Source organism: Cygnus olor, chromosome 5, assembly GCF_009769625.2.
Source record: "Cygnus olor isolate bCygOlo1 chromosome 5, bCygOlo1.pri.v2, whole genome shotgun sequence".
Classification (NCBI taxonomy): Eukaryota; Metazoa; Chordata; class Aves; order Anseriformes; family Anatidae; genus Cygnus; species Cygnus olor.
Genome location: NC_049173.1, coordinates 33537563 through 33554102, shown reverse-complemented (window position 1 = coordinate 33554102; position 16540 = coordinate 33537563). Strand labels below are relative to the sequence as shown.

Sequence of the window (16540 nt, the reverse complement as noted above, 5' to 3'; positions counted from 1 at the left end):
AGATGTCTTGTAAAAGGTACCTAAGGGGTACTTACTAGCTTTGATTTTTATTGGATTCTGCTTTTTTTCCAAACATCTAGAAAGTAATTTGATGGAAAAGAAAGAAGGCTACTTACCCCTAGTTATTGAGACAGAATATCTTTGTCCCTAGTTCCCATTTGTTGGAAGACTGGGGGGTCCTTTTCCTCCTCCTCCTGCTGCCTAAGGGGCTTGAAACTGAATTTTTGAAACTGTAAAATGTAGTAGCTTCACGTATCAGTCTGGAGAGGGTTGTATTTACTTGATCAGATTCATTCCAGTGATTCAGTTTGCCATTCCCTTCTTTCTGTTTTCCGTATGTGATTGGTAGATTGCACTGTGTTGCTGATGATACCGGTACTCTCTGCATTTCATGCAGAAATTACTTATTTGTAAAATAACTCTTGTAACAGGCTTGGAGCAGAGGGGATGAAACTCACTGCAAGGCACCTTGCAGGCTTATGTGGACAGCTGGTATTTATGCTACTACTTAGGTTCAGTGTGCTGGTTTTTGATTAAAAGTCCTGGATTGTCTCCATTTATTCTGATTAAGCAATAACAACATCAAGAGCCATTCTGCTGGGAAAGAAGCAGCTCCCTCTGTTAAATTCTAACAGTACCTGCTCTCTAAATGATGATTATCATCATCAGTGTTTTACAACTTTGACAGGTGTAAGCGCATAAATGCAGTACTTCTCAATGACAGCTAAATTTGGGCTATCAGAAGTAACTACCTGAAATAAATATTACACTCTAGTAAGATCTGCTTCATTGCCTGTAATGATTAATGTTATTTTCTCCAAAATGTGCTCTAGCCTGAACCTTTAACTGGAGAGCTGTTTTTTTCAACAGTTGTCGCTGTACATTCATGTAAAGTTTGGAGTTGTATATGGTTACCTCATTACTAAGAACAAAGACTTTTTTGAAATTTATTTTTACAATACTTCTGCATTATGTTAACAGCCTTTGTCTTTAACTGGGGTTTTGTGACTAAACTCACCTTGTGCAAATATCCTTCCAATCACATGTAAGTGCTTTCCTTCGTAAAACTTCACCTTTTTGTTACTTTTTAAGTGTCAGTTCTTCTGTTGCATCAGTCCAAGAAACACAATAGGTAATGGGACTATTCACTTCTGCCCATTCATTCTGGTTTCTGCATTGACATTTTTCTTTTTATATAATTCACATTTATACTGTGTATAATATAAATAGTGCAAAATTGTCCTCCTTCATTTAGCTAACTACGCATCCCTAAGAGGAAAAGAAAGCTGTCAGTTGCATTTTTTTTATATTATCTTTACTGTTGTAAAGAAGACTTAAAAAATAAAAATGCTGAAATTCAGAAATATCTTGTGTAATATCGTGAGTTGTAAGCTTTTAAATTGTATTTCACTGGTCTTTGGAACTGGGAAGACCTCAGCTCCATTGAGTCACACTGCGGTCCTTTGTGTCTGTCAAATCATGATTCTTCTTGGCACTATTGCCTGTTGTATCTGATGACACTCACAGCAGTACAGAGTTCTAAATAAAACCCGTTTTAAGAAGCAAACCACCTTAATTTACAAATGCAAAATAAGTGCAACAGTATCTTCAGTAGTTTAGGAATAACAGTTACTAAGATACCAACTTAAACTGTAGCCTTAGGTTTTAAGTGATGCTTAAGCTTTTCTTCCTAAAAGATTTGATTCAGATTTTGATCCTACAGTCTGTCCCAGATTCAAATTCCTCTTGAATCTACAACTGGGGGGTGAATGTTCTTTTTTTTTCTCTCTCTACTGTGGAACCTAATCTCCTCTAGCTAGGCATCTTGAGAACTGTGTTGATACTTTCAGTGCAGCCACAGCCAATCTGGCTCAGGAAGGAGGGATTCTCTTTAAATAAATACCTGATTTAAAAGCACAGCTCAAGGTCAAGCCACAGCTCTCTTTATTCTTACGTGAGTTAACGAGCAGCTGTCTTCTGAGAAAAGCAAGCAGAAAATGAAACAAATGAAGGTGGTTTAGCAGGCTACTGAAGTAGCAATCACACAGTGAATCTTTTGTAAGCTCACATAAGGGTCAGCAATCCCGTAAGAGGTTTTGGAAAGCTGGTGGTGTTGGGAGCCATGGCTGCTTCAGCACAGTCCTCATGAGGTGGTGTCTTGCTGCTGTGTTACAGCACTTCACAAAACTGCTTTCAGTAGTAACTGCAAGGAAAGTTGTGCTTCCCTGTAGGTTGTGAAACACCAACCACCAAAGGAATTTGAGCTGCCAAAACTATAAACAGTCCACACATATGTGAAACAGTTTTGAGACTTACTCCTTTTAGGCGGACTATCTTGCAAGCAACAGAAGCTTTCTGCTACCATCTGAAATAACCTTTGAAGCTTCTATTTGTAAGTTGCCCATCTTGAGTGGAGTGGCAATTTTTCTTCAGGTGCCTTCCAGGAAGTCGGAGACTCTTGTGTCTGAAATCTGCTGCAACAGCTGGATCCAAAGCATATCCAAACATATGCAAGTTTAGCTCAAATTGTTAAGCTTTGTCAAAGGCACAGCAAGTACACACATCTCAGAAGTGGAAGCAGTTAGCACCTTAATGAAGATACAGTGCACTGTACCTTGGTTAATCTATCTTTTGAACAAATGACACGCCAGGTTTTAGTGCATTCTCAGCCTGTGCTGCTTTATTGCTAAAAAAATTTGTATACAGGTGCAGAGTTTCCAAGTTCATTTTTAAACAGTTCCTCTTTACAGCGTCAAAAGAATAAAATCTTATATTGAAATCCTCAAAGATGCATAGATATAAAAGCAAGCTGCCTTTTGGAAAAAAAAATTAGAATTTGCAGGGAAACATTCTTTTACTGTTACCATGTAAAATGTGTGCAATGGGAGTACGTAGTGATACCAGTAATCTCCACTAACCCTTGTGAGCAATGCCATCAGAAGTTCAGTATAAGAAGTCTTCTCTAACTTGTTTAAGTATTAAGATAATTTTTAAGAAACTATAATTAATGCTTCTCCTTTGCTGTTGTACTTCTCAAAAGGAGGATATCTTCACTGAAGTCCTAAAGTAGCTTACTTCCCCAGGTTTTATATTGACAGGGATAAGTATTAACAACGGATACAACTGCTTACTCACCACACAAAAGAAAACATGTAACGGTTTAAAACCACATGAAGTGTTCTAAAGAATATCCTCTAGGCATTAGGTGGCCGTGGTTAACTGCTGGGCTAAACCCTTTTTACAAATAGATTCCCTTTTAGCTTGAAGAAGTTGGCTCAAAGGATTTCATTTAACCTAACTTTGATACTGTAAAATAGTTAAATATTCTCTAATAATATTCCTATCTTCATTTGGCATTCTTGTATATCTAGAAAGCATTCATGAGAAAAACACAGCCCCCATTCTAAACCCAAATCATGGTGCTTTATGGACGCTTGGCTACGAAGCATGATCAGGATTTAACTTGACACACAATTTCTTCCTCCAAGACACTTCCTCTTTCTGCTTAAGAAAGGGGACTGAGCCTCTCTATACATGGAGAAGTGTTCTGCACAAGTTAAGCCCACCTACAAAATTAAGCTAAGCTAAAAGTATGGAATTCTGCAGTAACATGCTAGTATTCTACGTGATTGAATACTTTAAACTAGGAAAAGCATTAGTGACAGACACTGCCATGCGTTCTATGTTATTTTCAAACTGCCAGCAGAAATTCACTGCAGTACCCACTAAAAGACTTGGAAAATATTACAGAGAGCACAGTAAAAGTTTACGGAAAAAATGGCACCCAAATTCCCTTTTATTTAATAAGTGAAATAAAGAAAAAAAAGACTATATTGCAACCTGTGTTGCAGAAGATAAAGACCTTCAGTGATCAAATCTCATTTTTGTTTTTAAAAATCTCTTTGTCAAAGAACTTAAAAAATATACAAGATTACCAGTATTTTCAGGTTCATTCCTGCAGGTGCCATTATTGCTGGCTGGTACCAGTATGCTTCAGTACAGCTGCCTATGTGGCTAGAGAGTTACCTGAAAATACTGTCTATTAAAAAGCTATTCAACACCTGAAATATTTGTACTGTGCTTATTAATTTCAGTCTTCTCCAAATAATTTCTCTCACCAAGCACAAGCCTACTACCTACTGTCTGGCAAATACTACACTCAATTTGAGTCCATTGTTTCTGTTACTGTGGATTTTTTTTATTTTTATTTTTTTACCAGTTGCTCCCCCCCTGCACCTTGAAAGAAACTCTGCACCCTTTTCCTTGCTACAGCTGCAGCAGGTGAGAAACCTCATCTCGCCCTTAAACATGCTTAGTCCATGCCCTGCTTTTTACATGCTCAGGGCACTAAAATGAACCAGACAAGAGGTTATAAAGGCGAGTTCTGCTGATCCTGGTTCCTGATTTACAGTTTTGGTGCCATGCTTCTGTCCCTATCTATACATTCTGCCCCTTTCTCTACAGAGGCAGCACATTCTCTTAAAAAAAAAAAAAGACAAAAAAAACAGTTTGAGAATCAAAGTTTGAGAATCAAAGCAGGAAGTTCAAGCTATTGGTATATTAATTCCTATTGCTTCGTTATGTATAAATGCATATCTCAATTTACTGGTAATAACTACATTACACTAGACATTTTGAATCATGCATAATTAGAATACTAGCTCTAAGATTTGGTTTGTGGGCCTGTGCCACTTTCCTTCAGTTTCTCCATGCACTTCTTTATGCCTCAGGCATCACAAACTAGTCTTCTTTTATTTGACCTGCAAACACACCCGTTTGGAGGGGAAGAGGAAAGAAGCAGATAAGACTTACACAGGACACACTGAACAGTAAGTTACTTTTTATCTTTAACCTTAAATGCTGTAAAGCCTTAGGGAATCTGTCTATCCTATAACCTGGTACATAGGCTCAGATACAGAAACACACTCCTTGCTTACGTCAAGTACACCTACGCTTTCTCTAAAACTCAGGAGATAGTGCTGAGCAGACTGAAAGGGAATAGAAAGCAGAATTCCTGGTTAGTGTTCTGCACTGTTAAATGAGACACCCTGGTTCGACTGCTGGCTTTTGCGTGCCAGTCAAAGTGCTATAGGGGCAATATGCTGGATCATTCAGTAAAAGAAAACCAGTGGAACCTCACTCAAACTGCCATTTATGCAGCTCTGTACCTGAACAGCAAGCAGGATTATTAGGTTTTGAAGGAAGACCAGACTCTTTCCTAGGGAAGTAATTATTTGTAAAATTGGTTATCCATCAAAAACTCTTCTATCCTTCTCTGCTCAAAACCACCGCCAGCTCTTGTCAGTGTAACCCTTGCATAAAGTGTCAATGTCCTGAAGCACGGTACAATTTGTTGTCGTTCACTATCAAGTAGTCTGCAAATCTTTTTTTTTTTTTGTCCTAAATTTGATAATTATGCTCAGTTGCAGAAGTTGCAATCCTCAAGCTGCAATTCCCGACGCAAGTACTGGCTAGATCTTCTACAGCAGAACCACTGGGTAAGGAACAGTACACACACATGTATCACCTGGGTGCAGTAATGCTGATGGGGTCATGCCAGTAGTGGTCACTGCACTTCTGATACCCCACACTGCAGTGTGGTAGCACGTAGCACTGCTACTTAGTTTTAGCAGCAGTGAAATCAAGGGGTTTGGAGCAAAAGGCATGACATTGTATGACAGCTGAAAGGCAATGGGATTTCCTTTGTGGCTGTGAATACTAATTTCTAACATAGTACCCCATGGAATTCAGATCATTATTAAATCTGAACTGGGAAGAATATGCAGATAGCTCACCTCGTTACATCAGTCTCAATCTCCCCTCCTCCCCCCTTCTCTAAATGAATAAAGCCTTGAAAATTTCTATTCAGCCACAAAGTTCATACTTCTGAAGTCTGAACGTGACCATGTTTTCATTTTTAATTCATTACATAAATGTACTTGCTGACCACAGACTACAAGAAATTTATAATTTATTTAATGTAATCAGATCACAATCAAATTAAGGCTCCCTATGGCCAGCTTCCAAGTTTATCAATAATGCAATAGCTGGAATTTAAGCTGATTATAACTTTCCAGATCAGTTAGCTTTTCATACACATATTAGCCAACATTTAATTTAGATATGCTCGTGCTTATCTTAATTACATTACGCTGTAGAAACACTCACAGCCCTTAACAGTCCCACTATCAACTTACAAAGAGCCAAAAGGCTTCACCCATGTAATTTCAGAACATCAGAGGCTTCCCTTCAGCTGGAAGTTACATTCCAAACTACTTCAACTTTCTAGCAGAAATCTAGCCAGATAGATCTAAACTTCTGATGTAATACTTCTGTTAGGAACACACTATTATCTGCTGGGCCATGCTGTCTCTATAGACCATGTTTCTGCACTGAAAACAGCATCAACTATGGACATTTTAGAACTTCTGGGGCTCTTTTATGTAACCCTTTGATAGTAGATACTTTGCTGGGTGCAGAGGCTACAGCTGTAGATCAATATCCCTTTCTGTTACCAGAGGCTTCACCGTACTTGTCTCTGCAAAACTTGAGGCATTAACAGAAATCAATGGCTTGGAACAGAGTGTTTAGCAAGTCTAAAATTATTTTTGCTGCAGAGTAACATTTTTAGGATCCTACAATTGTCCTTTGGGATGAAGAAATGTTTTCAGTGTCAAATGTTATCTAATAAATTTCTTTTTAAAGACCTGTCATCATCTCAGGTTGGTCTTTTTAAACAAAGAAAATAAGTACCATCTACAATAAAATGCATTCTAACTTCAGAACCAAGTTCTTTCCACAGTCCAGTATATGGAAGGGTTTAGCTTCCCCTCAGAAAAACTGAGCAAGTGCTAGACTGTAAAAAAAGGAAATTTCAGCTACCCTTTCAGAAAGAACTGTCTGCACTTCCCCCAGCACTCACTGACGGTGCTTCAGATGTGTGACAAAGCTAAACAGTTTTTTGTTTTAATATCATTAACTAAGTATTCAAGTGCCAAATTCCCTCCAATGAGAGGAACATTAAGAGGAATTCACCCATCTTAGGAAAAGAGACTTTTCATGCAACTCCCTGCAGCACAGAGCGCCACAAACTTATTTGGTTATTACCCACCTACTCTACTGTACAGTCTTGCTAATGCAAGTTATTTACTATCACATGCAAAACAGTTATTGCTACTAAAGTTCTATTTCTTATTAAATCATCTTATGGCTTTGTTTGCATCAGGGATTCTTCCCCCTACATACTGTGCTATTTTGCATTCCAGTTTCAGAGGTATTTTTCAATTGATTCTCCAAGCACTAAACTACTTTATTCAATGGTACAGCTACTTCTGTTCAGAATTGAACCTAACTCTGAGCACAGGTCCCCCAGAGCTCTGCTGTAAATGGCCCAACCACCCAGTTTTCTTGGAAACTTATCAGATGCAGAGGGTCGGGGTGGGGGGTTTGTTACACACATTAACTCTGCAAGGATTACTGGTTTTGCACCAAAGAACATGCTACTTGATTAATTACTTTAGAGATACATCCTATTAAAATTACAAAACCAAGCTACCCATTCCCTCCCTCCTCCTAATGGCCATTTACAGGCAGGTCTCAGGGAAAAAAGATGCAGTATCCTCTCTAAAGTGACAGAGAATTTTGTTCTTGTAAAAGAAATGCGTGAAGAGCAACACTGGTATCAAATAAGACTTTTTTTCCTAGGAAATGAGAGAATGCCATCCACAGAGCATCGCTCATCTCAGGAATCATACCAGTCTCTTATTTCACCAGTCCAAGCTGCCCATTGCGTGCTAAATCATTTGAACATTCCCTGGTCTAAACTTTCCTTCTGAAAAAAGCAGAGGGAGAGACATAAGTTATTAAAATTGAGATTAGAGCTGGAAAGCAATACTGGAAGTTACCCAAAACACAGGATATTGAATTCTCAATAATACAGGGGTGGGGAATCTATGACCCATAGGCTAGATATAGCCTGCTGAACAGATGCAGTCTGCAATGTTGGTTTCCAACAGCCCTTAATCTTATTATATTCTCTCTTATTAAGATGTGTGTAAATGCAGGATCCACCAAAGGTGTTAAAAGATTCAACAGGACTTCAGAAAAAAAAAAAGGTTTTCCATTCCTGCAATAATGGACAAAAGTATTCTACTTATAATTGGAAGAAAGCATTTTGCAACCAGTAACTAACTTAGTAGATGAAAAGGATAATGTTTAACTGGTTCTAATAATTATGTAATTGGATTTGATTTTTTTTTCTTAATAGATTTTGTAAATAATATTAAGGTAGTAGAGATGTGCACAAAACAAACACAAACTTTATCACATTCTTAATTCTGAGTATATCATAGGATGGGTAATAATTAAATGGAAAATGCTGCTCATAGAAGAACACACCTTCAACAAAGACTAAAACGAAAAGAATCACTGGTGACAGAGATGAGAATTCTGGATGCTTACATACACTAGTTCACTATTGCAGTTGGACAGAAATACTAAAAACAAAGTTAACTATGACTCTATGAAGCCCATTAAATGAATGCATTCACTTTCTAAAGATAGCATTACCACTGTCACAGGGAGGATACTGCATATTTAGACCATGTTTGTGACATTTCTACTGTATCCTTTCTATTGTTAATTACATTATCATCACTGCTTATTAATAAATTTGTCACTCTGAAATTGTAAAAATACTACTAGGCTCATGCACTGATCCTAACATGGCACTACTGTTTGCTACAAAGCACTAATGCTTATGGAACTATACACATCTCAAAATGGAAGACATTGGTGATTTTGTTGTTTTCAAACAACTTGTAACATCATTTTGTCCACAAGTATTAAAATATATATATGTATATATATATGATCTATTGCACATGCCCCTTGTTTTTGTAATCTTTCACATGGGAAGATTTCCAACCAACATAGAGAAAAAGTGGAGCAAGAAAAAGTAAGTAGGCTGAGGCAGCATTTCCTAACACAGCACTTTTATAAAGAAGCTGGCTGGAAAGGTACGGCTGTGGGGATCTTCTGGGCATGCATTGTTGGAGTATTAGTTCTGTGAAAGCCACAGATCTTTAGCCCTGCTAAAAATATTATGTTCTAAAAGTAAACTTGAAAGCTTATGTTCTTACGTTATCTGGGTTAGGAGTCAGGAAAAATCTGTAGTTTTTTTGTTGTTGTTACAATGCAGGGTTACAAAATGTTGAGGGTTATTCTTACGGATGTGGAAATCCAGTAGCATGAATTGTCTACTCTCTAGTCAGAAAAATTATTAGTTTTTGTACATATCCACAGAAGATAAAAACACATTCCTGTTCCCCAAGTATTTTGTCACCCAGCTATGCAAGAAACAACTGCTAGCTCTAATGTCAGAAGGACAAGCATGGGCAAAAGGAAGAAAAGGAATTTCCCACATTTAGGATCAGATGTTTCTTATACCAGATACCTTCCAACAACATATAATCCTATGATATTAACAGTATTTTCCATCACTTAGAGATGGATCCTGCTTCTACAGACATCTACATTAAATCCTATTGGTTTCAACAAAAGGAGGACCTAAAAGTAAGTGTGCTTTTCTAGTTGCGTCTAAAACCAGAAAATTCAGACCATTTTCAGCAAAGACATCCTATATTCTTAAAAGAAATCAGGCCAAGTTGGTGGTTGCCTCACCAGGATTAACGTAACTCATCTAAACTAACAAAAGAAACACAGCTCATTGCAATGTTGCATACAATTTTAGTGCACCTCTCTGCTCATTACAGTTGGCATTATTTTGATACACAGTGTCTTTCCTACTCTCCTTAGCTTTCATGTCTGATCTTTGCTTCTTGGAAACAAACAATGGGTAAAGCTGTCATTAAATCTTATTGTTACAAGGCAAGTCTATACACAGATCTAACTTTACCCCAAAGACCAGGATCAACACCAACACTCATCCTTACTCTGCTGTGGAACGTGGTCCCCACAAAATTTCACTACATTTTAAATATCGCAATGCTGCCCTCGCCATCTATCATCAAGATTTAAGAAGGACTTCAACTGTTGGCTTTTTCAGCCATTTCCAGGCTGTCTGGCTCTCTCCAGCAGTTTTCTAAAATGAAAAATAGAACAAACCAAAACAAAAAAAACACCCCACCCCCCAACCATGTTATTATCCCCCAAACCTATTAACAGAATCTATATACCTTTATTTGATCCAAATTTGAAAATATTTTAAGCTAGTAAATCACATTTTCTAAATCACAAGTGTGGATTAAGGTGCACTAAGAGCTCCAGACTTGAAATGGAGATTTCTTTTTGCCAAGAAACCTTATTTGCCATATACAATACCATAGCAAGGAGCATGTGAACAGTACAAACTCCCACCTCAGAATGATCAAAAATATCCTATATAATCACAAACGATGTAGACAAAGAATCTTGTGTAAACATAAGAACAACAGATAGCGCCTTAGATTGAGAAGGAATAGGAGGAACCAGAAAAAGGCCCGGCCTAAGCATTTTTGCTCTCTGTCAAGCCATACCTCTTACGCGGCTACCAGCTCGTTCTACCGGGCCTAGATGATGGAAACATACAGGTCATCTCAGTTCTCAGTCACAGAAGAATAAAAAGTATCTGATTCCATCAGCAATATGAAAAGCTGAAACTGTGGAAAGGAAGCTGAGCGGACAAACCGCAACTTTACACCTCCGGTCTCTTCCATCCCACCAGAAGTTAATTTCTTTAAATAAAGAAAGAAATTCTGCCCCATCTTTTCAACTGTAGAATGTTCCTTTTGCTGCTAAGGATTTATAAAAAGCCAAAAGGAGGGAATGATATAACACAACCTAATCATTATCCTGTAACCCTGAAGGTCTTAAAGCTTCATTTTTCTTTGCTAAAAATGAAGTGGTGCAGTAATTTCTCCTTCTGGTGAAAGCTCTTCATATCCAGCACTTATGTGGGTTTACACATGCAAAATATACATTTTGATCACAGATTGGGATGATGCCGTTACACACTATAGACAAGGTGATTCTGCATTTGTTCCTCTGCATTAGCTGCTTTATGTGAGTTGACATCAAGACATCTATCTACAAAGTCAAGCCAGGTTCCTGGGCTACAAAATACCTGTTATGGGACTTCTCCAATTGTTTGGTAAGTTTCTTCCATATGTCAGAGCAGAAAATATGTCCTCATTTCCTGCTGAAACTTTCATACATGTCAAGTTTGGCATGGCAATGCATGCAGACGCTTTATATGCCAGGAATTCCAGTATGACACAGTGAAGAACTTATCCTTCCTAAAATGAAGAAGGAGATAGATATCAGTGAAGAACATCAGCTTGCACTTCCATCTGATTTCAAAGTTTTTCTCATTTTAAAACAGAATGCAGAAAGCTGGATGAAGAGCTGGCACAGAAGACATTTCTTCAGGGAAACAAATGCTGATTTCTGTTACTCTGCTTTTGAGTTTTGATACCGCAGCGGGGTTGCTTCTGCAGGAGAAGTTATCTGGTGAATTAAGCGTTGGGTGAGATGGTTGATGCAGGAAGTGAAGAGATCTTTGTTCATGCAGCTCCATGGAAGTAAAGGACAAGTTTTTGCTTGCTAGGAGAGACATGTCCACATCTCACAGCCTGTGAGCAAGCAACAGGACTATCATCTTCTTAAATTTCAGCAAGGATCTGGAATTCCAAAATGAAAGAGAAGAGAGGTAGTTTAGAAAACAGAATAAAAAATATTTGACATTAAAATGCCTACTGGTTCATTACTTTAAAAATCTGAATCTAATGGAAAAAAAAATAGTTGGCTTCACAGTCTGCAATAATCCCCTATTGTATAAGATTTTATATCTTCCTGCGTATGTCCATAAGCTGGCTAACGCAGTACTACAGAAATGCTGAACTACATGCTTACTCAGAAGCAGTGCATCCAAAAATACACTGGTGTTAATAAGCTATAAGGCTTCATAACTGTGGCTCTGACACATAACGTGACAATGTTGAGGTATCACCTGAACACAAATAGAATCATCGAATGGTTTGGGTTGGAAGGGACCTTAAAGATCATCTGGTTCCAACTCCCCTGCCATGGGCAGGGACACCTCCCACCAGAACAGGTTGCCCAAAGCCCATCCAGCCTGGCCTTGAACACTTCCAGGGATGGGGCATGCACAGCCTCTCTGGGCAACCTGTTCCTGTGCCTCACCACCCTCTGAGTAAAGAATTTCTTCCAAATATACCCCTTGTCCTATCACTACACTCCCTGATAAAGAGTTGATCCCAACCTGGAGAAGAGAAGGCTCCGGGGAGACCTTATAACGGTCTTCCAGTACCTAGAAGAGGCTTACAAGAAAGCTGCGGAGGAACTCTTTGTCAGGCAGCATAGCTATAGGACAAGGTGTAATGGCATTGCACACAGAGAGAACAAGTTCTGCTATAGTGGGTCACAATTCAAAGAGACTATGAACAATCACCTAATTAACTACAAAACTGTCAGTGCTGTAGAGGAAAAACACACTTATGACAGCTGTAAAGTCCACAGATTAGATCCTTTTTTTTTTTTTTTCTCTAAACCCACTGCTCCCCACTTGTCCACAGTGTAGACATACTTCAACAACTGCCATCTTGTCACTGACCTCCTGGCCTTTCACCAGGGGCACACCTGGTACTGCCTAGTCACAGAAGCTGTTAAGACATGGATTTTTCCTTTAAGTTTTATGCCAGCCTGGATTAGAAGGTAACATGTATGCAATTTTGCATAGTGCCAGAAAAAAAAAAAAAATACTACCATTCTCCTATACAACGATGAGTGATGTGAAAGAGGAAATATTTTTTGTTTGGTTTCTCTTTTTCAAATATAAGCGCCTGAGGACACACCATATTTTCTACCTCCCCCCTCTCTTTTCTCTGGCCTTTCGTTGACTTTCTTTTATTATTCTAATTACCTTAATCCTTTAGTTGATCAAGTTCAGAAATAATCTTCTGGTGATAATTTTCAACTCCTATGGTAGAAGTAGTGAGTAGACTATGGAAATGGCAATATACCACGTCACCATCACTTTCTCTCCGAGGCACTCAAATATTTCAGCTGATCATAAGCTTGACCATCCGTGCCCATGCTGATGGGTAAGTCTTACTCTCAATATGAAGCTGGGGAAAAGCAGACCTGGGGAGCTGCAACAAAACATGTCAAAGGTTTGTGGCAGAGCCAAGAACAGAATCTAGCACTCTGTTATATACCTTAACTACCAGAATATCTTTACTTAATTTACTGGGAAAACAAATAAATAAATTGAAATTCTAGACTTTGATCGTTATCCTTGGAATTTTTGAATTTACTTTCTTCAACTTGGTAATTGACATTTGGTTACGTTATTGTTCTTCCACTCCTAGTGTTTAACAAATAACAAACCTTTAAGATAACTACTCTAAGCCAATGCAACTGCACAATTAGTGTCTCTTAGCAAAGTAAAATGACAGCATGGAACAGGTATCTTGTAACTTTCAAAGCATTTATTTTTGTTAGAATATATATAGTTAAGTAAAGGTTGATTTCATGTCAAGCACAAGCTGAAAGTTGACACTGTGGCAGCATTCCAGTTCTCTGAGTGTCCTAAGAAAAAATAAAATCTCAATAACTGATTTACTTGGTAAAGAAAAAAAGAAGGGGAAGGGAGAGAAAACTGACAAGTTTAGTATCGTGTATTTAGTACCAAAATAACCTTATGGCTTTACTCACCATCATTTTTCACCATTCAACATTCTCTTCAGGGAGCCTGGAGAGAAAGAGATGAACAAATTAAATTTATATCTACGAAGCTATTCAGATAACAGATCATAATATGCACAAGGCACAGCAGATTATCTATACCTTCTGGAACCAGCTAACATTGTTAGTCTACATTAAACATGTTGATGTCACTTTTCAAATGTTTATGGTCATGCTCCTCTTTCAGAATAGGAAAAGGATGGTCAAGTGAGTCACACCTAAGTATCAAAGATCCAGGATCTTCTTGTTCCATCCTCATGTCCTCAGTTCTCACCCACCCAATTCAAGTCCTCCCCCAAGAACCTGACAAGCACTATGAGACTTCAAGACATCAAGGAACCAAATGATTCACAAAACAATTAATTTGATAATTATCAGTTATCAGGAACTCTCTAACACTGTTTTAAGGTACCCAACAGATCTGGCTTTCCAAAATGGTTCCAAAAATTTCCCTATGTTACCTCTCCACACTGTCACTTGCCCCCACCTCTCTCTGTACTTTTAAAAAGGTATCTAAATCCACTCTATGCAGCACTATAGCAAACCGTAGTAGAACTGGAGAGAGAAAGGGAGTGCCTGGGTGGGGAGGCTCCAAACGGGACACAGAAGAGGGACGGGGCTCTCGGAAGGGCTTGTGTTGCTAGGACCCCACTTAGCAAGTCCTCCAAACCGCAGCACGTCCCCCTGCAAACACAGGTCACCGTCACCTCCAACAGGGTATGCTAAGGCCTATCGGGACTCCCAACCTGGGAGTCCAGAGGACATGAGGACTTGCCAGCTGACGTCCCTTGTCCTCTGCAAGGGGCCCCTGACTGCTGGACGCATGGCTTAAACACTCCTGCTACGGTGCCTGGCCGCTGGATAGATGTCTTAGGCACTGCACAAATGCAGGTGTTTATGAGATTACAAGCCTAAGACACTGTAACCTGTTTTGTTTCGCTTTTTATTTTAAATAAATTCACCCTCACCTCCTATGAGGTTTCCAGTGCATATTTCCTACCCTTTTAGCACAATAGGGTAGGATAATAACAATACTTTCTACAGCAGGAGACGACCGCTTTACAGCTGAGATTTCTATTCCACGATACACACACCAAACGGCTCTTTGAATGCTGTTTAAGCAAAGAAACATCCCTACCAGAACATCTCATTTTAGAGGTTTGGTTTTTTTTTTTTAAATCAATCCTCCAAAGACTGTGTGGGCCTCTGTATCTTGCATTCAGCTAACCACCAAACACATCAAGACTCCTTTCAAACCTCGTTCCTTTTCTAGTTTTTAAGAATGAACGTGGGAGGTGTTCAAGAGAGACTCCAGACTCTTCACGGATTCAGTCAGAATGCTTAGCCTTAGTTGGCCCCTGGTTTTTGACACCCCTGAGATGAGAGGTTACCATCGTAAGAGGCACAGCTTACTCCTGCAAATCTCTATATTGCACAGGCTCACAGCACTGTGAGCAAAATTTTAAAGCAGTGCACAGAGTTGGTTTGACATACGCCAGGGTAACAGAAAACTCTGGTTTTTTTGATGCTAATTCTCACAGTTCTTAAGCGTTCAAAGCAATTAAGAATAAATATTAATCCAAGTGTATTTACTTACTGCTAAAATACTGTACATGTACAGCTTATTATTCTTCTAATTATAGCATAAAGCAAAGTTATCTTTGTATGTAACGTGCCAAAGGCAAATCCCTTGGCATATTCTAACAGCTCACACATAGACCTGTATAAGTAAGTATTCATCAGCAGCAGTATACTGTGCCTTAATGTTATGTTGCCCATGAGCTGCTATTACTGTTACCAGGTGAAAAACACAGCACAGGAAATATATGTGTAATATAGCACATGGTAAAATACGCCTTTAGAAATTTTTCTCATAAGCAGCTACCGCTTTCAGAAGTAGTTGCCACAACCACACTTATTAAGTTTCTTTCGCATTATTTTATCAGTTACAAACATCTTCCTTATTAGCCATGTAGGATAACAGACCACGTCCTCTTCAGGATCTGAAGCTGTGCTTCCCGTTTAGGTGCTTTATTTATTTATTTATTTATTTAACTTTTACCTGACATTCACACTGAAAATGCAGCCACGTAAAATAACGCGACGAACTAGAATTTTAAAGGACTGCTATAAAACATAAAACATAAGGGATTCCACGCTGAGTTAATCCTCTTGGTTTCAGTACGAAGTCCCACTTACAAAAAGAATCAGAACAGCACCGTTCTATGGCACAGGGAACTCCAAGCATTTTGCCCGAGCAACTCAGGGCACACCAGACCTGGCGTGCAGGCACGGCCAGGCGCTCCTCTCAGTAAAAGCCCCGGCAGCCGCCCCGCGCTGTCCCCGCTCCCCTCAGCACGCAGCAGCCCGCGGCGCCGCTCCCCCGCCGCTCCCGGCGGCTCTCCCCGCCGCCCGCTCCCGGCCCCCGAGGGTGAGGGCGGCGGGCCCCGCTCGCAGCCCGGGCCCCCAGCGCAGCGGGAGGCCGGGAGCCGCCCGGCCGCGCCCGCTGCCGCCGCCCGGCCGGGCTAGGCTCGGCCCGGCCCCTCAGGCGGTGGCGGGTGCGAGCGCGGCCGGGCCCGTCCGCGGCGGGCGCTCACCTGAGCGCGGCCCGAGCCGCGGGGCCCGGCCGGCCCCGGCCGCTCCGCCCGCTGCGCTCACGCCGCCATCTTCCCCTCCTCACCCCGGCCACCCGGCGGGGGGCTCGCGGCGCCCAAGCGACGCCGGGCCCGCCCACTCGGCCGCAAGCCTATCGGGCGCCGCTCCCGCGCGTCGCCCG

The 16540-nt window shown here is 40.1% G+C and overlaps 1 long non-coding RNA gene across 1 annotated transcript; it reads right to left on the bottom strand.

The window, feature by feature from the left end:
• Positions 1 to 2658: 2658 nt before the first annotated feature.
• LOC121071287 lies at positions 2659 to 16477 on the bottom strand. The gene is made up of 4 exons (XR_005820502.1): positions 16362 to 16477; positions 13735 to 13771; positions 12941 to 13169; positions 2659 to 11678 (listed from the first exon to the last, which is right to left on the bottom strand). It is a non-coding gene; the product is annotated as an uncharacterized LOC121071287 (long non-coding RNA).
• Positions 16478 to 16540: the final 63 nt, after the last annotated feature.